Source organism: Streptopelia decaocto, assembly GCF_964273445.1.
Source record: "Streptopelia decaocto genome assembly, chromosome: 6".
Taxonomy (NCBI): Eukaryota; Metazoa; Chordata; class Aves; order Columbiformes; family Columbidae; genus Streptopelia; species Streptopelia decaocto.
Window position 1 is genome coordinate 21,960,477 of NC_138660.1, and position 22,455 is coordinate 21,982,931.

Genomic DNA, 22,455 nt, shown 5'->3' on the forward strand with positions numbered 1-22,455 from the left:
GCTTTGTTATCTAGATACTTCGTAATGGGATATGAAGTCTGTAGTATTTTTTTTTTAGTATTTGCAAATTTTGCTTCCCCCCTTATTTCTTTTTCTATGTATATTCACTATGTTTGAGAGAATATTATTCTCAACGATTATTTTGATATTGCAAAAAGGAATACCTAAGAATTCAAGGACAAATAAGACGTAGAAAAAAACTATATGAAGAGAAATACTACCTACACATCTCTTCACTGTATGCTTAGAAATAATGGTCTGATGAATAGTAAAGATAAAATAAGCCCAGGGATGGCACATCTTCAAGGAAAATGCAAGAACTAATGAAGGTTTTTAGAACTTCTTAGTTATCTCTCTCTATCTGAAAACTGATTCTCCTTGTAGCTACTTGGAGATGGAGTAACTTGAGTGGAGGCTTTTGAGTCAACTAGGTGTAAGTGGTGTAAATTACAGCAGCATGAGACCCACAGTGATTTATCTTTTGGTGGCAGAAGCAAATCTTATCTGAAGATTCCTGGTTCTGTAGAGGATGAAACGTTCATTTTCCTGTCATCACTCAAGGCAATAGATAGTTTTATCTAATTTTATAATCTGTCTGAACAGAGCAGTTTTGAAGCTATAAACATAATTTAAGGATGTGCTTTCTTGTCTTTCTGAAGCCATCATCAAGGTCTCTGCTCAAGCAGGCATCTTTTCTGTAGGCCTGCTTTTGATCTTGTTTCATGACTGATGGGTTTTGTAGCGTAGCAGTTTTTAGTGACTTTTTATATCAAGATCAATAAAACAAAAATACTAAAAGCAAAACACAGGCTTACAAACCACTCTGCTTTCAGCCCACCCACTCTTCCCACGGCACACTCGGCAACACGCCTTTTGGGACTGCTGTCCTGTGAAGTGCCACCAGAGCATGTGCTGCGTTTGGTGGTGCACCGCAAGGTCCTGTTTATGCGGGGACCAAAATGGAGCTGGTCTGGCCTTAGCGTGTTTCTTAAAATCTGTGTAGTGAGATTACAGGCCTGACAGATGGGAAACACAGTCAAGCATGAATATATGTATCTGCTTTGCTTAAAAAGAATATAATAAAGGAAAGACATGTCATCTGTTACCTCAGAGTTCTGAAGACCTGTCATACATTTGCAGTGGATGAAGCTGCTGGATAAGGAAAGGATGAGGAGGTGTAGTCCCCTCTGTTAGCTGAGTATCCAACTGCTTTCTTGTATGAAATGTTGGGGAGCTGCAATGTGTCTGCATTCAGGCCAGGGAAGAGATTGCAAGCAGAATAAATTGTCTTTCGATGTCTTTTCTTGAAAGGAGTGACTGTGATGTTGCTGTATTGTTACTACTTAATAGGCTAAGGAACTAGAGACAAATATAGTTGAACAGCTGTGTTTGTTTCAAACCTAACAAAAATGGGGCTTACAGGAATGCAGCTGTCTGTCATGTTGTTCCCTGCTGCCCTATTCTGCCCACCCTATGACTCTTGCAGCTTTACTCTGCTGTTGCTGGTCTGCAGGGTACGGTGCAAGAACCCCTTTTATGAAAAGACTGGAGGGCGCTCTGACTTATGCTGCTTTCACAGGCACGTTGCCTTAATTACAACTTTTGCCGGGATACAAGAATCAAGTTGTTTGTTGAAATCCTGCACACAGCATCACCAATGTGACTGAGTAGTTTCCTTCTTGCCTGGACCAAAGACCACTACATAATATGAAAACAAGGTGACCACCAGAAGAGAACATACTCTTGGTGGGATGTTGTCTGCACTGACATCACCCTGGGTAGTGTCTCACAAGACCTGAGGCTTTTCCAGAGCATTAAAGCAACATTTCTTTCTAAGAGGCAGCTGCACAGTGGTAACTAATGTCTGTTGAGTCCTGATTTCTAAAGCCTCCTTTTCTTTAGTGAATATCCCAGTGTGTTTAGGCAGCAGAACAGTCATCTTAAAACCAGTGTTGATCCTAAGACAGTAAACTATGATGTTGTAGTTTGATGCTTCACTTAGTGCTGCCCAGTCACAAGCTAATGTGATGAGTGAAAGGGGTGTGTGGTTGACCATCCCCTCTCTGTGGAGTGGGGTATTTATCTTCTTCACAACATGCTGCAGAGTTACCACTGTGTTTTGCTCTGTCTCCTAAGACTGCTCCCAGTTAGGTGTCCAGTTTTCTGTGTAACTGCTCAGAGCTGTCAGCACAGACAGAAGCTGGCTAGGCTGGAGTATCTAGCAGCCAGATGAACTTGAGATGCTTGGGGTCTTCCAGCTTATTAAGATGGCCATGCTGTACAGCATGTCTAAGGAATAATCTAAATACTGAATATATTCTTGTTCTGCCAACTAAGTTTCTTGATGCCTAATGACAACTCATTTTTGTCTTCCTTCCACAGCCATTCATGGTGAATCACTGACTCCACAGGTCAGGTTTAGCCCTAGATTCGTGTGTTTTGAAGACAGACACATGCTTAGGTTCTTTGTTGGTTTGGGACCAAAGAACTCAATATTCTGTAAATCAACCATTTTGATTTTGTACAAGTTTTAGTGGTCTGCCAGGAAATGAGTTTCAACAGCCTGAGGGATTTTGAACAAAGTAACTGAAGTCTATTTACATGCTAACCTTTGAATTTCTCAGATTCACATGCACGATAATTTGGATATAAAAATGGAATTAAACCTTTATGATGACCTTTAGAGTAATTTGGACATGTTCTCATATTGGCTTGCTATTTAAAACCTATGCAGTTGCTGATCCATGATGTTAGTAATGAAAGTTTATCTGAAACTGTTTTAATGTTTGTGTTGAGCTGTAAGTGTGAAGAGGCTCTTTTCTTGTTAGTATTTGAATGCTATTTCTGTTTAATTTTCAGCATGACTTATAAGCATAAAGAGATCTAGATGCGTTCATTCTTTTATTTTCAGTTTTGGACCTGATTTAGATTCAATCTTTGGATGTATTTTCTGTTGTGCTCCCTCCAAAGGAGGGGGGAGGCCTGAGGTTTTAGGTATCAAAGATGTTTACTCTTCAATTTTTAAATAATTTATCTATTAAATGTGTATATTGTGTGTGAAGCAAAAAGTCGTTAATTTTTTCATTCCACTTTTTACAGAGCTAAACTAACTCTGCAGCTTGAAATATCATCCTTTTTGTATTTACATCACGTCTGTCACCTGTGATATTGCAGACCATTTGATGTTGCTTGGTTAAACCATATTAATTAAAGCATAGATCTGTGCATGATGTTTTAGAAGTGGCAATTTAAGATAAGTAGCACAACCTTTACAGTGGAGAACCATGTGATAGCTTCAGCTGTATGCTTTTTAACCAGACTTGAATCAGGTTGGCCTGTCTAAAAGTTCGCCTTTTTTTTTTTTTTTTTTCCTAATCTCATGACACAGAACAAGTCCCACAATTTATTTCAAAAGATATTCAGAGTTAGGATAGCATGCAGTGAACACCAAAAGTATAGATCAAATTGAAATGTATGAAAACCTTGTTACAAACTACTGAGAGGCAATAATCTAGGTCTGTGATTTCTGGCAGAGATGGTGTCAGCCTTTTAAAATTATTTATTTATATTTGTATTTATTTTTTTAGTTTATTTTTCTTTTCTTGGAAGAATAAAAAACAAGTGGGAGAATCACTTATGTTCTGCCTCAGATCTATTTTGAAAATCTGATTATGGTGTGCACCAGCAAATCTGAACCCATATAACCTGTAGGATGAAAAGAGCGTGCTTTGTGATTTGATTTCATTTATGCAAGGAGGTATCTGTATGCAGCCCCTTTAAAGTCTGAGTAATGACCTTGTATGGTTTGCTGTATAGCTGGAAAAACTCATTGTGATAAGGTAGTGTGGACACTATTGCTTGTAAATTGAGGAACAGAATTAATCACAAGTGTATGTTCACAGCTTTGGCTGGTGCAAGGGAGAACTGAAAAAAAGAAAAGCCCTCTTCCCATTTCTTTTTTTAATGGAAAATGAAATCTCTTTCGATCAGCATTCTTGAAGTGTAGCAGTCCTTTCCAAAAGAACCCATTCAGCACATCACGGGGGCCCTGGGAGTTCCCTGCTGTCCCTGTGTGGGATTAGTGTGTTTCTATTTACAATTCATGGACTTGATTCAAATCTGAACTAGACTGAATCTCAACTCTCTGAATGTTCTTGAACATTTCTGAGTAACTGAACCTGTTTTACCCCAGAACAGAAACAGCATGCTTTGCGGTTGTATCTCTGGTTGAAAGATTCCTGTTGATAATGTTAGAATTCCAGATTAATATATTTAAAAATCCCAGATAGGCCAGTACTAGCTGCACTTATGGATATTTGCACTTTCAAATCAAAATGCTGTGGTTGCATTAGGGTACCAAAAGACAAGGTGCTAAGTGGAGTGTTACGAAGAAAACTGTACCCCAGCCCATCCCAAAACATCCCCATATGTTCATGTGTGGGAGTCTACGTGCACATCTTAAATGTCTTGAACTTCCTTGGGATAGTTTCTCACTTTAGGCAGCAGAATTTCCTGATGAAAGTATTTGTTAAATACTTTCTCAGTCATATAACCTATTAAATCCATACTGTGAACGTGTCTGCCTGCAGAATAAATTGATTTCATCTATACAGCGCAACAATGAGCTATTATAAAATTTAAAAAAAAAAAAAAAAGAAAAAATACTTTTAATAAAAGAAGCCAGATGCTGACTTCATATATTCTGGGGAAAGAAAACCCATGTAAATTCAATGGTTTTCATTGAGTCCCCTTAGTGAAATTTTATCTAGTGTTTTCATCCAGTGCAGTTCTTAATGCAGTAACATCTTTTGGCTTGAGAGGCTCCTTACTCGTTCCAGACCAATAAATCTCTGTGAGGCTGCTGCACGAGCTTGGTTTTAGTGTTTTTGGCATCAGGGTAACTCATATTGCCTATTGATGATTTTTTTTGTTTTTTAGTGCATTCTGACAAATTCTGCCCATTCACTACAGCTTCTAATAAAATAATGTATCTTTTTTGTTTTCAGAAACATTGAAGTGTATTTTTAAATAAACAAAACAATTAACTTTTTAGGGCCCAGTGAAATGTAGAATGCAAGTCAAGCAATAAGGTAATTATTAAAGTAGTATTAAGCTACAGAGCTTTAAACACAGATGTGGAAAGTGTGTGTCAAGGCACACACTGTTAGCGGAGACCTTGTGCTGCACCTGTAGACTCTGATTCTGCCAAGACACAGTGCTATTGAAGGCAAAGTTAAGGAGCGGGTATGTAGGACTTCAGAAACATGATTTTAACAACAGGTCTGTTCCTGTTGTTGTCTACTTAATTCCAAATTTTCAGTTAAAACAGGGTATCTAAACTGGATGAAGTTACTGGTTGGTGGTGAGGAGCATCAGATTTCACACCTCTTCTCTATAGATCATCTTGAAACAAAAGGTGACTTAAGGTTACCTAAGGAATGCTCAGCAAGGAATCTACTCAGAAGTACTCAGTGGAATGTGTTGTGGGTTTTTTTGTTGTTTTTTGTTTGTTGGTTGGTGTTTTGTTTTTTAGAGCTTTACCTCTTCTAGGTTTTCCATGTGCCTTGTCAATAGCATGTGTCTTTGGTTTAGGTCTTCCAGGTCAAATTACTTGGTAGTGGAAGATCTAGCTTTATAGCAGCAGAGAAGTTTTTGGCTGTTTTCAATCATGTATGTGAAGGTTGGGGAGTGCCAGGAGTGCATTAGAATCATATAGAAGACGCCAGATTTATTGTGTTTGCAAGTGGCCATTCATAGCAACATAGTTTGTTAGTGACTTCTGGGACAGAGCAGGGATTGCCTGACACTTTGAACTTGCAGGAAAAAAAAGGAAGAAATTAGAAATCTCCCTAGCAAAACCTTGGATAAAATAGGTGAAAGAAGGGCTTGGGCTCCACAGGAATTGAAGGTGTTGTAATTTGTGGCAGATGGGAAGGAATTTTCAGTTGCAGATTGTGGAGGCGAGGGGCGGGGGGGGAAAGTCCTGAGAGGTTGAATAGTTGGTGCTTGTGCAAGGTTTTTGCTCACTGCAGCAAATGTTTAGGGAGCATGAGGTGTTTGAGATTTGTATGAGGTTTGCAATATAGCACCTGCCTTTTAGGCAAAATGTTCCAAAAATGGAATAATAAATAATCTGTTTTCATCACTTGATAATCTGTGGGTTTGGTTGAGAGTCTATCTTTAGTTACTTTCTGAGAGCAGAAAAAGCAGCTTGTCATAATGGTCCATTAATGTTATAGAACAAGAAGTGATGTAGTCAAAGTCTTTGGTAGTTTCATTTATACTTTTCTCTCTCTCTTTTGAACCCAATATCCCTTATTTTCTAATATTTTTGTTATTTACTAATGCTTTATTCCAAAACTCAACTTATTGGTTTTCAGTGACTGTACTTGAGAAGTACAAATAAAACTTCTTTGGTCGACTATCTTCCTATGTGAATATTCAGAAGATTTAAAATAGCAAGCAATAAGGAGCAGTGTTTCCAGGCCAGCTTCCCTTGAGTGAGTGAAGTTGCCATTTTATAGTTATGATTTGCCCATCTCCTATGGGGAAGGTGACATAAGTCTTTTCATCTTTCTGGTTCTTTGCTGGGGTTTTGAACCCGCAGTGACAGCCGGTTCTTTCCCTGTGCTGCCACCGCACGTTGGCTGCCACCCACCTATGAGGAACGTCACTGACATACAGCTTGGGTCTTGCTTTTAGGAGAGCTCAATGATTGCTGCAGAGAAAAGGAAAATCAAGTGCTCTTAATGATCTGATCTTGTGACTCTAAAACAAGGGATGGTTTATATTGGAAAGCAGTGGTTTTTAAAATTCTTTTGTATAAAACAGTTATCTTGTGGCAATAAGTGTGTCAAGCTATCAGTAAAGTCAAATGCTTGTTATGATTCAGACAAGGACCACACATATGCTGTATATCTTGCAGAGCATGATTTATAGTGGGCAACACTTTTTTAAAGAGTTCATATTTCGGTTTAATTTTTCTTCTTTTTTGTAAAGAAACTTGGACATGGGCAAATGGTTCTAAATGGACCAGCACTCCACTGCAGCATGACCGTTTTCCCTACTCCCAGCCTCGCATATTTCTGCTTTAATAGCCTGTAGAAATTGAACTGTTCTTTGCTTTACACATCATTTACTTTATGCAGTGAATTGCTCAAAGCAACAAAACTGAAAAGTAATGAGCCATTCAGATGATTTTTACTAAAATTAAGACTTTGATACCATGCTGTTGGTTTCTTGTGATAGCAAGTTGAATGCTTGCTGATCAGACCAATAATCTTAAGAACAGGGTATTAGAAGATAAAGTTGAAAACTTCAGGTATGTGTGCAGGATGCTAAAGCAATGTATTGTTGTTCTTCACACCTAGGAGAATGTGACTGGCTTGCCTAAGGACAAGGAGAGAACTCCCTCAGCAGCCGCCTTATATTGAAAAATGATCTTTGTTTTCTGGCTAGTTTGCTCATACAGAGCCTGCTCTTCCTGCCTTTGAAAGTGTGCTTTCATATTAATCAGACATTTCAGACCCAAGGGATAAAACATAAGACAGGAGCTTGGCTTAGTAATTATGCAGTTGGAACTCATTATTGCTCCACAGAACTGGAATTTGAGAGAGAATTCAGGTTGCACTGCAGGCATCAGAGCTTGCAACTAAGCTGAAAAAAAAAAAAAAAAAGAAAGTTCACATTTTCACTTGTCCATAGGGCTGAGATAGGGCTGAGTTTCAAGGAATGTTCCCAGCACAAGCCATGTCCTAGTCAAGAGAACTGACAGTGTTCTACAACTTGAGACAAGCAAGTGTGTGTTGGTATGAGAGCAATTCTGAGTATATTGAGTGTCAGATGCTGAGTCCTGCTTTGTGTATTTTAAGGGAATTATAAGTAATATCAATATATATTGTTTTCTTTTAACTTTTCTGTAGAGGGTAGGTTGACTGCTTCTTAATACTTAGTGTTTTATGTGTGCGTTTATTCCAAAATGATTTTCCAATGGGTAATCAAAGTAAAGCAATCTTCTTTTCATTTATGCAAGAGATTATTTGACTGCTTCAGATGCTAGGGATATGTCTTAGTGACCAAAAGTCTGGTGCTGTTGTGTGTTCTAACCTGTATGGCTGTAACTTTGACTTCTATCCACAGAAGTTGCAATAATACTCCTGCAGTTGCATTAAAGGCAAGCCTTCATAAAATGGTCTAAGTCCTGGAAAGAGAAGGACCTTTTTCTGTAGTATTGTAAGCTTTATTAGTTATTTGTCTCCATTGGTAGGCTTTCTAAACTGCCCAAATATTATTTTATATTTGTGGAATTGTAAAGAGCATTCTTGGTTCTTAATCTTGTTCTGATATCAGCTATAACCCAGGTATAGGAGGATATATAACCATCTGCTCTGAGGACCCGAAAAGTATAAAATGGAAATAGATCATTTCTTTCCTGTAACTGAGCAAATCACTAGACCTAGAAACATGAAGGAATGAGTTGTCTTCTAGTTGAGAGCTTAGAGGACAAGTAATTAAATTGTGTTTATATTATAAACATGATACTCTGAAATAAGTGCAATATTAAGCATGCCTTAGTGATTCGAACAAATGTGAATAAACTTAGCATTACTACCCTCGGTGCATTCAGTGGCATGTACTTAATCTTTGAGTGCGTTGGGGGCATTTGGACATTCTGATACCCATCAGAAGCTTTAGCATCACTAGGGAAGCCTGACTTTGCTATTTCTCTTCAGAAAGTTTGAAATGGGAATATCTATGTTGCCACAATTAACATTTACTATTAAGATCCTTTGTTGTTGATACCTGTGACCAAAGAGCAAACTATATTTTTTTTTAAAAATACATTTGGGAGGAAGTTAGCTTTTATGTTATCTTATTAAGTTGGAGTCTGTTCCACTGCTCAGTGTTATATGGAATATACATGTGTTTTGATAAATTGGTCAAAACAAACTAGTTCCTTTTGTTTCAGATGTGACTGGAAACAAGGATGGAACACCTGATCTTAAGTGTTAAATGTATTATAAAATGTTTCCAATTTTGCTAAATCAGCTTTAATTTATTGGATAGAATTCAGGTATCTGAGAATCTGCAATGATATTAACATATTGATGTAATGTTTTAAAATAGAACAGGAGGTGGCTACCTCGCATGGCAATTTTGGGAAACATGCCAGCATCACCCTGGAGTAGGAAGCAATAGCATGGAGGACATATAGTAAATTGTTCTGTATGCTTTAATGAAATAATCTGGGGGTGATTTTGTGGTTGCTGGGTATCTGTAATTAACGAATACTTCGAAATGATTTTACAGGGTTTATTTAATCTTTCATGTGCAGAAAGTAGAGATTTCAAGATGTTGAATTTTCTTCTGTTACAGTAAACTACATGCTGATGTTGCCCACTCTTGCTGTGTGTGATAATGTAGATTTGTTGACCTCTGCTGGACTACCTGTAAAGAACAGGAACAAATAATTTCAGAATCAGGGCTGTATTTGCAAAGGTAATGCAAAAAATGAAATAGTATGAGGATTAAAGAAAATACAGTGAAATGTGGATACGATGGCCAGCAGATGGTAGTTTTATAGTCTAACACTGAGTTCTTTGAAATAATAAGCAGTTGGCTGGTGGCTGAAGTCCACTTCTTTTGTAAGAAACTGCCTTTTTATTTTTTTTTACTAGTATTAGTGTCTCTTGATGCTCTTCAGGTAATAGAAGAAACATGAATACAGCACTGTGCTTCATGGTACTTGTACATATTCACATGTATTCCAACTTTGTGACATAAATACTGTGTTGTAAATTGAAGAGTCATGGATCTGTTTAACAGAACAGGTTGCAAAAAATGGGGCTACTTCAGTTTAAGATAAGGTTGAGGGTGAATAATTTGGAGTCGGTGCTTATTAAAAATGATTCTGAAATGCATTTTAAATAAACGCATACCTGTGTTTAATATTGTTGAGGAGCTGCAAGTGCAGGCCTAAAACACAGAAAAATTCATTCTGTATCCTTGTAGAGATGATACAGTGCTTGATTTATTAGTGGTAAGATATTTATATTGATATTTTCTTGAAATGATTTTGCATATTTCTATTTCTGGCTGTTTAGCCAGAAATGTACACAGAAGGATGTGCATGTCAGCTGGAGAAATCAATAATGTGCTTGGAGACGTTAACTGTTACTAGTACATTTAAAGTATTAGGCCGAAATCTTTGAGTTCTGTGTTTGAATACAGACCAGATAACCAGCAATCTAAGTGTGTTATGATGTTAGGGTGACTTGGTAGGCTTTGTGAAATGGTCATGATGTGTATGTTGAGATAGAGCTGTGTTATAAATCTTTGAAAATGAACAAAAAGCGGAGGGGGGCAAACAAAACACAAACAACAACAACAAACCAACCAGCCAAAAGCAAAACCCAACCAAACCATAAACTGTCATAAGTCAATAAACCATAAACTGTTTGAAGTCAATAGAGCATCCTGGTTTAGGCTCTGCTCAGTGCTCTGTATCTGCCAGGATGGTGATCATGGTCATGATGGAACATGTGCTAAGCCAAAGTCTTGTAGCCTTTTCCTCTGTAAGGGGCAGAAGGGAGTATTTTTGACAGTTCCAGTGCAATTGTGTGCAAAGAGCTATATATGGCAGGTAAAGCACTAGCAAAGTGTCATTCCCTTCATCTGTAGCTGCAGCTGAGATGTGCAGCAGAATTTATTGTTTATGATAGCCAAGCAGGGTCAGGTCCATAGGAGGAGGGGGACAGAATCTAGGTCTGATCACACTGAATGCTGGTGGTGTCAGTATTGGTTGGTGTCCACATTGGTGTTCCTTCTGTAATTTTTGGGTGATAATCAAAATCAGAGCAGCAAAAAGTGGGTTATAGCTAATGGCAACAAGACAGGTTAGTACCTAGTGCTGAGGAGGTGAGGACATGCAGAAATAAAATAAATTGCACTAATATGGATCAATACCTGTGTGGTTTGAACCACATATTCGTGGTCCTTTTTCTTTATGGACTAAAATACACTACTTCCTGTTACTCTGTTCAGAAACAACATGTGAAGGTATCACAGGCCTGCATACAGCAGGTGTATAATAAATGAAATAAGCTTGCCTCCAAAAATGTGACAGTGACTTAAATGCTAAAATGCAAAGCCTAACTTCAAGGATCCCAACTAGAAAGAACCCAGGCTTTTGGGGCTGTAAATAACAGCACTTCACTTGCCATGTGCCTCTCAACAGATTGCATTGTGGTAGGAAACATTGCAAGATTTCCCGACTAGAGATCATAGCATGTCGTAAATGGGTTTATGATCCCAGGATGCATTTCCCTTATGGAAGTGGGGCATGAATGCAGATATGAAACCAGGCTACTGTGGTCAGGAAAGAGGGGTGGAAATGGGGACAGCTGTACATCTGCATCAGTGTAGAGAGGCAGGAACTGACTGTGGGGAGCTGAAACTGGAGGGTGCCAGCAGCTGTATGGTGATTCAGCACGAGTTTGTCCTTGGTCCCTCATCCCTGTGGTCGTTATCACAAAGTCTCCTCTCATTTGTAGTGTGTGCAGCAGATTCCCCACCACAGCCCTATCCCTCCTCCCCTTAAATTAAGTGGCTTAATATTTTAAATAAATATTTTCATGGAAATTCATTGAGGAACTAGGAGAGCATGAAGATGTTCTCAATGGGGCCAAAGAATTGCTTCAGGCAGGATGTTTTGGCAGATACTTTTCATTTACTTACAGGTTTTTCTTAAAAATGGTAGAAGTCTTAGTCAAAATAATCTTGCTAAATACTAGAAAGCTTGGCAACAACTATGAATTATAAATATGATTAAAGTAGATATTATTGAAATTAATTTCAACTATTGTAATACGAAAGCATTCTTAGGGGAAGCATGTCTATGAAAGCCTTGAATTTAATCTCTGGTAATTCTTTGAAGAATTGTGTTTTATGTAGAGTAACACACTCAGATAAGATATCTAAACAATCCAATGTGGCATAAATTTGTACTTGGTATTGAGTTGTGCAAATTTGTTTCACAAATGTCTGTTGTGTGTAGAAATGGCACAGACTAAAAACAGTAACAGAATATTCTCAGAGTCCTGAAACACCAACAGAATCCAGCATGTGTTTAATTTAAAGTATGAGTATTTCTGTTGATTTCCAGTAGATCATTTGCATTCTTAAAATTAAGTACAAGCTTCAAGAATTTGACCCAAGGTGAAGCTAAAATTAGGAGAAATCAGTCTATCCTGATACAGGTCATTACTCTGTGAACTTGTTTTCTTTTTCCTTTTAAAAGATGTATTGTGAGTTGTGCACACAGTTTATTTGGGAGACTTAAGTACTTACAGTAGCTGAATAGAAGATGGTTGTATACATATGGGTTTGATAAATGGACAGGAATAAACAAGAATTCATTCCAAAGTATCTGTTCTCCATAATATTCTTCTGTGAGACTCAGACCATAATATGACTTAAGTTCAAACATTCAGGGGATTCCCAGAAAAACAAACGTTACTTCCTCTTCCAAATCTCTTTGCAGTGTTGTTTTCCAACACTGTTGTTTTCCAACACAGCAGATGTTCAACAAAATGACCTAAAGTGTTGTTCTTCACTAGTGACACTTTGCAAACAAGAAGGTCCATTTACAGATGTTGTCTTAAATCATTTAAGCGAGTACAAATCAACAAACGAGAGAATGTGTCTAGTATCTAGGATTTTTGATTAAAATTCAGCCTTTCAAAAAGACTTATGTAGAGATATTACATGTTTTTAATAGTACATAAGTATCATCGATGCTCTGAGTGTCCCCTCAGAAGACTGAGATACAATGGCTGATGTATCTTTAATTCACACTATAGTGTGCCGTGTTGCCAGCTTTTGTCTACAAAGCCTTAAACAGCTGAGATAGGATAGTTTAAACTTATTTCTCTACTTAGTTTTCTGATGTTTAGTTGCATTTTGGATATGACCTACATGAGGGATTCTAAGAAGGTTTGCACACAAAATCTTCATGTCACTAATAAAATACAAGCCGGGAGCCTCACTAACATTATTGCCATGATCACAAGGCAGATTCGCATGTAAAGCTGACATCCAACAGCCCATGCTTAATTCAGTGCCAGCAGTCTTTCCTGAAGTACTTGGTATAATCGAGGAAGGCAGCATACACCAAGAAGGCTGGTAGGATTTATGGTATGTAGTCTTTAAGAATTTCATAAATCAATACAATGGTTTTGAAAATTTCTCTCAGATGTCAAGGCTTATCTTAAAAATGCATTTTCTTTTCAATTATTACAGTCTAGTCTAAAAATATGTTCAATGACCTTTTCCTCAGTGTTTAGAAAATACTATTTTTTTCACAGATAATAGTAATTGTTTTTAAAGCGCATGATTTTGTGCTACTTTAATGCCTATAATTTTATCCCAGTTACTGCACATTCTCATGAAACGTACGCGCTTGTGTTTGTGGAGGTGAACAAAATACCTGTTTTTTAACGCTTTTAAGATCAGGGCCTCAATTCTGAATATGATTGCCTTGATTATCCCAGGGGGTAAAGGGATAAGATTATAACCCAGATAGAACAGATCATTCAAAACACATGCAGCTTAGATTGTGAGAACTTCCACTGAGGATGTAATGGAGAGAAGAAAGGTCAGTGACACGGTTGCCTGTGGTTCAGGGATCTCTGAGCTTGTGCTGACCTGACAGAGTAAGTCTGGCAGCACAGCGACAAAATAAATGCAGCTGTATTGCTTCCAGACATGAGCTGTCTCGTGCAGAGTTAACTCGGTGTCATTGCGCTCCTGGCATGATGAAGCTGCAACCTTGAAAAGCCACCAAAGGATGACTGAAGGCCAATTTTTTTCCTCTATAGAAACTTAAAAGCTTTATGGAGCTGCCTGATCAACAAGAGCAGGATGAAATATAAGCTAGTCTTTTGTATCGGTTAATCTTGATTTGCCAGACCATCAGTTTTCTAATTAGTTTTTGCAAAACTTCAAAATAATTTAAAGCAATAATTTAAAATTACAGAGGTGTTAGTTGATTGAATTCAGTGTGTTGTCAGCTGATGTTAAGTATTCTATTCAGGCTAGGACATGCAGTCACTTGAACTGCAAGATTTGGTTTGCGAAGTGCGTTGATTCACATAGAGCACGATGCAGACGGGCTGTGAAGGGGAATGTAAAGCTGGGAGTGTGTGCACACAGCAGGGTGGGATGGACACCTGCAGTCACACTGCTATGCAGAACCATTGTTGTTCATTTGTGTAGAATATTTTTAAGTCATGATTTTTAAATACCTTTTTTGGGGGGGGTGGGAGGCAGGGAGGGATAAATACCTGAATTCTTCCAACTTTATCGACTTGCTAACAGGACTTGAGTTTATTTTAGGCCTTTGCTTTTTGCAGCGGATACCTGCCAAGGATATGTTGTGTATGCATGGATTAAATTTTGTGCTGTCTTCCTTATTACCCCTTAGTAAGAAAATCACGCTCTGGTTTTGGCAATTGTTGCTCCTGTCCTGTGTTTCTATCCTCTGATCTCCTTTCCTGTGTCTCTGTATATCTCCTTTGTTGTTTTCCCTATTATTTCTGTCTTTATGACAACTCTGACTCTCAGCCTATACAGCATTGGTCCGTGGTCTTGTCTGTTTAAAAGTAGTTATGTTAATGGTGTTGATACTCAAACACTGTCACAGGCTTCAGCATTACTGCTGCAGACCATGGAAAGGAACATAAAACTCCTGTTTTCAAGCCTTTGTATCAGGCTGTGTGTAGATTTGGTAGTTGTGTGCTCTTCACAGCATTTGCAGGACTGTCCTTTATTGCCATGAAGGCTGGAAATGATGTAGAAATGGTTAGATAATAGAATATTATGATTATGGCACATAAGCCACATTAATAAGAAGCATATTCATCTGAGAGTTAGAGTTAAGCAGACACAGATTTTGATGAATAGTCAAATATAAGGCAGCTGAGGTCATTGTGGAATTACTGCCTTTAATCAATGCATGTCTCATTATTTCTGTTGGAGATATTTGGTATGAAGTCTCCTTGATGCCCTCAACCTGCCTGGTACTTGCTACATTGTTTGAGCCTCCTTTCAGGCACCTGTCAGCAGAGCTTCGTGTCCTGCTAACATTCCTGACTAAAAAAATTACAGCATTTCATCACGCTGTTTTCAGTTTGTTCCAAATAAGTATTCAATATCAGCGATGCCACTAAATGATGCTGCAGAGTAACGTGCCCGGTGTCACGTTGTCAAACGTAATATTGTGAACAGCATTGTGGTGAGGAGCCTGAAATGAGCAGTGTCACCGTGGGAGATCATCACGTAGCTGCTCACAGGCATGTGAGATCCCTGCGTGCCACAAGTGTACACTCTACAGGGACATTCTTCCAAACAGAGCATCTGCTGTATTTCCTAAGCTGGGGATGCTGGTAATGCCCTGACATTTGGGGAAAAATACAAAAACAAGGTGCATAGTGAGGGAGACTGTTTTGAATTCAGTAATTATTTTTTCTGCATTCACTATTAAGGTGTAGAGATCAGCAGTGTGAGTCATGTCCAGGATTACTGAATTCAGAGAGAGGTGCTAGGAAAGGGGATAAGTGAAATGGCTCTCTCTATAAAATACCTTGCTGTTCTGTACCAGCCTAATGGAGCTCCTGGCCAAAAGCCAGACCCTTGGCTGGTGCAAATTGGCCTTGCACCACAGAAGTCAGTGCTGCCATGCAGATTTGCTACCACTGTGAGTCTACACCCAAACTCTAAAGGTACATTCAGTTTTGGTCTTGTATAATTATAGAGAGAACAGACGAGATTAGGATTAATAGGAAGTTTTCATCTTTGCCCAAGATGCAGCTGGATTAATTGTGTATTATTGATGTAATCAGTTCAATTAGGAGAATTTATTTGTTTGTATTTTGCTTTAGAAACAGGACAAATGAAAAATATTTTTAAACTGGGCATGTTTCCAATACATTTTATTTAACTGCTTCATCTTTCCAAATCTCCCCTTTTTCAATCTAAGAACTATTATTGTTCCGTCTTTGAAACTTTTATTTATAACCTGTCTTAGGTGTGTTGTAAATTGGGGTCTTTATTACCATTTATGTTGATCTTTCAATGTAAACCCTTAGGAAATCCAGGTTGCATTTTTAAACCTTTTTTAAGGCTATCAACATACAGTTCTCTAGACACTTATAAATGAAACATTTTTATTAAGTAACTTACAACAAATGCTGTAGAACCCTCTAGGTCATTTGTTAGAGATTTGCTGTGCTCGTTGGTGATGGGAAAGAATGATACAATGCTGGGAAATGTTGGAGGAGGAAATTAAAAGTTTATTGTATTATGTAGATCAGTTGGAAGTGGGTCATGCTGAGGTCTAAAATATATCTGAAATGACACTGTGAAGCGCTTATGCCATGCTTTTTGTTTTTTTTTTTTACATATGCTTCTTTCAGGTTTTTTCCCCATTAAGGAGTGTATTATCTATAGTAGAAACAGAAAACTGTATTAACACAATATTAATATTGTATGGGTAAAATCTGGTAAACTTAAAAAACACATTAATTTGGCAGTACTTCACTACCTCTGCTGTGTGATGTCAGCTTTACAACGTGAACAGGAATCTCTGTTTTGTTGCCTCACATCTTTACTTTTCTCTTGCTTACTTGTAGCTGAATGGATCTATGTAGCCCTAATCTCAATGCTGTGAAATATGCTTCTCTGGCATAATGCATCTATTTAGGTACTTATTTTCCATATTGGTGTGGAATTGATCCTTCAGGATGCAGTTTGGAGCAGTCTGCTGGATACGCTGTCAGGAAACAGGTTATCATTCTAAAAAAGGAACAAACAGAAGAAGTGAACTCTCCTGTGTAGCAGAAGGTTTCTGAAGGTGAAACTGCCCTTATCAAGGTGACAGTGCCAGGGTGTGAACACCCATAGTCTGGTCCAGAGGAGCGATGTGGTTCCTGTGAGCTCAGGTAGCTCAGGACAATATTTTCTGCAGCAGGATACTTGCTACGGGCTGCCTCACTGCTGGGTGATTTGGGACTGAACCATATGCTGAGGAGACTGGGTAGTCCTTGTATTTAGGTACACAATAGCAGTTATATTTCTGGATGACAGCCTTGGGAGTTTAGGATAGTTGACCTCACTTCAGTGATGCTACTGAAAAAGACAGAGTGCCAAGGAGTTGTTCTAATTGAGTCTGGCTCTCCTGTGTTAATTTACTGAGGACAAGATTCTGGGAAAGGTGAAGTCTATGTGGGAATAATTATTAATGTGATCTTTTTTTTTTTTAATAAGGGCCTAAGGGAATTAAGTGCCTAGCTCCATTAGTCAACTTTAAATAAACGTAACCGAGAAGCCTAGACGATTCTCTTTAATTCCCATGAAGACTTTTAATTCAATTGCAAAATAGTGTTTATTCGGAGGGTTTATAATCTTTTGCTTGGCACTCACTTTGCACCCTAGGCCTTCAAGTTTTTTCTAATCAATACAGTTAGTTTGATAGTAGTAAATAAAATGCCTTTGCTATTGCATGCATTTGTACAACTGAAAGCAAGACAAAAATGTGCTAGCAGATGAAAAAATGATGAGAAGTCTCCTCCAAACAGGGAGAATGGAATGACAGTGTCAGGATGAAACGTGCAGTGACTCTCATTGCCGCACTGATAATGCAGGGTAAGAAAAATAGTAATCTAGTTCCTAGACTGAAATCACTGAAGTTAGAGAAGGGTTGGATTTGATGCGCTTTATAAGGCGAAGGGAAGAAAGCAAGACGCAAGTCTAAACAGTCCAATTAAAATTTACCAAATGCATTAAATGTGCCTGCACCTCACCATCCAGTGTTGCCAGTGAACTTCTGTTTACAGTTTGCAGGAGACATTTCAGTTACTATATAATTATTGTCAGAGCAGTGAATTTCAGTCACTGTGCTTGCTGTATTCCTTAGACTAGTTACCCTACTGTGGTGGGCACCAAAGGAGTAGACAAATCACTGCAGGTATCGTGGCACTCTCTTTTCAAGTTCAGTCAGCCTTGCCTTTGTCAACTATTGCCATTGCAACCTCCACCTTAATTTTCTAAGATGATAAATTCAGTTTTCTTCTCACCAGACTTGTAGAGTATACTTTTTGTGAATTTGTAACACACCTTCATCCAGCATTGTTATGGAAAAGAGAAAATATTATTTGAACCTGGTTGAATGTTTCTTGGTGTAGTTGTGTTTTTCTTCCCAAGACTAATAATCAGGTTAACTACAGATGGAAGGGAGGTCCTATTCTTCTACTTCATGGGTTTTGGGGGGTTAGAGACCTCCTGGAAGTGGAGGAACCATATGGTCTGAAGAATTGTACTGCAAGTATCAGTAGGTGATGTGAGGATGCCTATTGTACAGGTTTAAAAATCTATAGCTGGGAAGAATGATTAATTGAAGTTGATCTACGTTTCTCAAATATGTTTTGATGCAAGATTAAAACAAGCACTTATTTCCGGGTCTCTGTAACATAAGAATCAGTTTTGTTTTCATAGTGAGTTTTTAGCACTCTTCAGTGGAGAACCAAAGGGGAAATGAGTGTTCTGTGCCAAGGAGTTATCTTCTGTGAAGTCTTTTTACTCACTAGATGACTTTTGGCATTTTCTTATGAAATGAGTAAACTTTGGAAAGCCTTTTCTTAAAGTAATTCAATAGGGATTGTAAAGGGGAAAAAACCCAAACCAAAATACATAAAAACACGAACAAAGCCAAACAAACAGTAGAATACTCAAAAGAAATGTGGTGGTGTAAGAACTATATACATCCAGTTGGATTAGTCCAGTTAATCCAGTAGTGATTAGAAAAGATTATACATGTGTTTGGAACTTTTCATGGATTAACCTGGCCAGCTGAGGTTGATCAAATTAGACATGATTCTTCTAACTGGTTCTTTAGTTACATAGCAGATGGCAAATATTTATCTTAAACATAGCCCTTTATTTACCAGTTTTAAAGTATGGCAGCTGAGCTTCCTCTAACAAGCTACCATGAAAATTATAAATTATGTGCCATTTTTATATATTAGTGAAGAATTAAAGTACTTTTGCGGGAGATGCTTCAGTATTATTTTCCTTCTCTTTCTTTTTTGTCAAAGGGTGCTTAGAAAGGTACCTTAGTTGCCTAATTTTCTGTAGTCTGGTTTTCTAGGGTGAAAAACACACCAGTTAATAAAATTGATTAATATTTAAGTTTAAAGTGCTTGTAAATCTCAGTACTTCATAGCATTTTTTCTAGTTTTTTGGCTAATAAGAGTAGTTTAACTTGTCAAAATACTGAGTTTCTCTCAGCCTCCAAGAATTTCCTCAAAATATATTTCTATATGAACTAATACAAATTAAGCAAATTAAAAAGAATGGTTTCTCAGTGTCACAAACCAGTATGGTGGCCGTGGGGAAGAGCACTTGATGTGAATGTCTGTGGGACTACCAGTAGAGTCAGTTATGGTTTGACTTGTGGTTATTCTTGTCCCTCACTGTTATGTGATTTCATGACCAGTGTTACTGCTTCAGCAGTCAGGTCCTGGTACCAGCCCAGCCTTTGCTTTTCCCAGGGGCTGCAGTTTGGTTCCCTGTTCTTCCCTTCCTGGGGTCGCTTGGTTTCTGTTCAGGCTTCCTCCTCCAGATCCTTGCCTTGTTGCAGCCCCGAGTTTCTGTCTTGCTCTCTTGCCCTGCCTGTGATGTGCAGGCCCTTGTCTTTGTTCCCAATTTCATCATTGCTCAGGACATTGTGTGTGGCATTCCAGGTAACAAACTTGCTTCGTGGCGAGAATTCCTGGAAACATCTTATGTCACAAGCTGAGGAAGTTACCTGACCAATGTTTTTGAAATGTGCTTGTTTCTTTACGGATTTTTCTTACCCTGAATGTGTAAACATTTGGTAGTTTGCTTTGATGTTTTGCCTGCTTGTAGTTTTGCAAAGAATTTATCTAGTGGTATTTTCATTAAAGCAGCCTAAAAACAAGTAAATAAAAAAATCTGCATTTTACGTGCTCATCCAACAGCAACTACTAGTAGTACCAATAAGCATTGTGTGCATACAGGGCCCAATTTTTATTTTCATGGCAGTGAATTGGCATCCTGGGGCCAATTCCTTAAGTCATAACTTTGTTTTTACTTAATCTTTATTCACAAAAGCTTGACTGATTTCATTTGGGAAAGAAAGACTAGCTATGCATTAGGTAAAAACTGGCTGAGCAACACTGGGATTAGCAGGGGCTTGTAAATGGCAGTTGTGTCTCATTAACTTGGTAATTTTAAAGCTTTTCTCACTTCTGACAATTCCCTATTGCAGGTGTAGCTTTTTCAATAGTGAGTTGAAGGCTTCTGATAATAGACTTTTTCATGTTTAAGCTTTTGGACACCTGAAACTGGCTCATTGATTCTCTCTCTTCCCCTCTGGTCTGTTTTCTGTGGATCTATACAAACTATTGCTGTAGATAAATGTGTCTGGGGAGTTTTTATTTGGACGGTTGTAAGAGGTAGAAATCACGTCACATTCTTGAAACATGGTTTCTGTGCAGGTGAGGCTCACCTGCCTCCTGTGTCTGAGGTGTTCTACAAGGGGGCAGGGGGCAGGGGACAGGATGGGGACAACTGCTTAATACAGTGTGTTTGGTAAAATCTGACTGGTGCATCTTTAAGGTGATCCAGAGAGTTTTGGCCTGTTTCTGGTCAACCTCTTAGTTTGGGGGCTTCAGCTGCCTCCTGAACCTCCTGCCTTGTGTAGAGTTTGCCTGTGCCTTGCCTGTCTCCAGGTGAACATTCCCATTGATGTGGTTCCTGTGGTGGTGCCTGTTCTGCCTGGAAGCAGCCTGTTGTGTTTAGGAGGCTGGGCAGCCTGTTCCAGGCTCTGTCACCCTCACTGTGATGAAGTTTCTTCTTATATTTAAGTGGAACCTCTTGTGTTCCAGTTTGCACCCATTGCCCCTTGTCCTACCGTTGGTTGTCACCAAGAAGAGCCTGGCTCCATCCTCCTGACACTCACCCTTTATATATTTGTAAACATTAATGAGGTCACCCCTCAGTCTCCTCCAAGCTAAAGAGCCCCAGCTCCCTCAGCCTTTCCTCATATGGGAGATGCTCCACTCCCTTCATCATCTTTGTGGCTCACGTAGAACAACAAGTCATTTCCAGAAATATGAAAGTGTGTAGGAGGAGTGATAAATTGCATTAACATTTTTTTTGTCAAAATATTTTTTTTCAGTGAACAGTGGCATTTACATCAAAATGTGAAAGGGCTGTTTTCTGCTTAAGATGTTAATAAACATAAGTGTTTGGAAAGCCAAAACAATTTCTGTTGAAATCTTACAAAATGCTTTGAGCTTTAATTTTCGTAGAAGAGGCAGAACATGTTAGTGAGAAATTAAACAAATAAAAGCCACCATCAACCACTCTTTTTTTTTTTTTTTGAGGAGAAAAAAAAAAAATGGGATTTTAAAACTGCCTCAGGATTGCTTGGGAGGAGGTGAGGAAAGTAGCTGAATCTTTTGCAGCTCATGGTTCATCAGCTGAGGTGAAGTACAAGATTTGTGTGGTGGCTTTTTCTTTTATTTCAATTTTTCATTCTTTGCTTTCCTTCCTACTTGCATCTCAAGCGCTGAGGAGGAAATTAAATCCTGAAATTGAAGTAATAACTGAACAACACTGCATTTGTACAGGAGAGACTATATGACCACAGGGAAAAGAACCTCAATTGAAACAATGCTATTTCTAGATTTTTTTTTTCTGTGATACCTACGATGAATCTTTCATTTTTCACATTTAGTTTTACTCTTTGTTATTCTTTTGTGGCAGCAGGTTAATTGCTAGCCTGCCAGTGGAAAAGTCTCACTTGTCACGGAGCTGGTGGTAGCGGAATAAGGATGCAGAAAAAAAAAGGAAAGCTCAGAGTACTGTTCTGTATCTGTACAGTAACTGATTCCAGTGAAATTACACTAGTTTTGCAAGCATTTAAGGAGAAATTGAACTCAAGTTTTATATCTTAAGTGTTTGCTCTAGGAGTCCAAATCATGGAAGTACTCACAGACATGTTCAGTTGTGTGCATGTGGGTGGTCCCTTTGGGTTCTGTAAGGCTGACTATAAATACATTTACAATTGCTTAATTTCTTAAGTAATTCCTAATGGCTTAATTTATTAAGTAATTCTTAATGGCTTAATTTCTTAGGTTTGTTTTTTTTTTTTTTGTTACAGTTCAGGACTGTATAATATAGGTATTTGTTTACAATAAGGGAACATTGTTAACTCGTTAAGTCGTTTATTAAATTTATGCAGAAGACCAGAGTCAACATGGAGTATAAGGTATTTTGCTACATAGAGGGAGGCCTGAGCTAAAAGATGGTGTTTTACCCAGGTTTCATGGAAGCTCTCATCTCAAGGCATAGCTATGTATGAAAGGAAATATA

General features: G+C 38.3%; 1 protein-coding gene across 2 annotated transcripts in view; it reads left to right on the top strand.

The window, feature by feature from the left end:
- LOC309441874 (glypican-5-like) overlaps positions 1-22,455 on the top strand; it is a 348,781-nt gene that overhangs the window by 40,105 nt on the left and 286,221 nt on the right. The gene's annotated exons all lie outside the window — the stretch shown is intronic.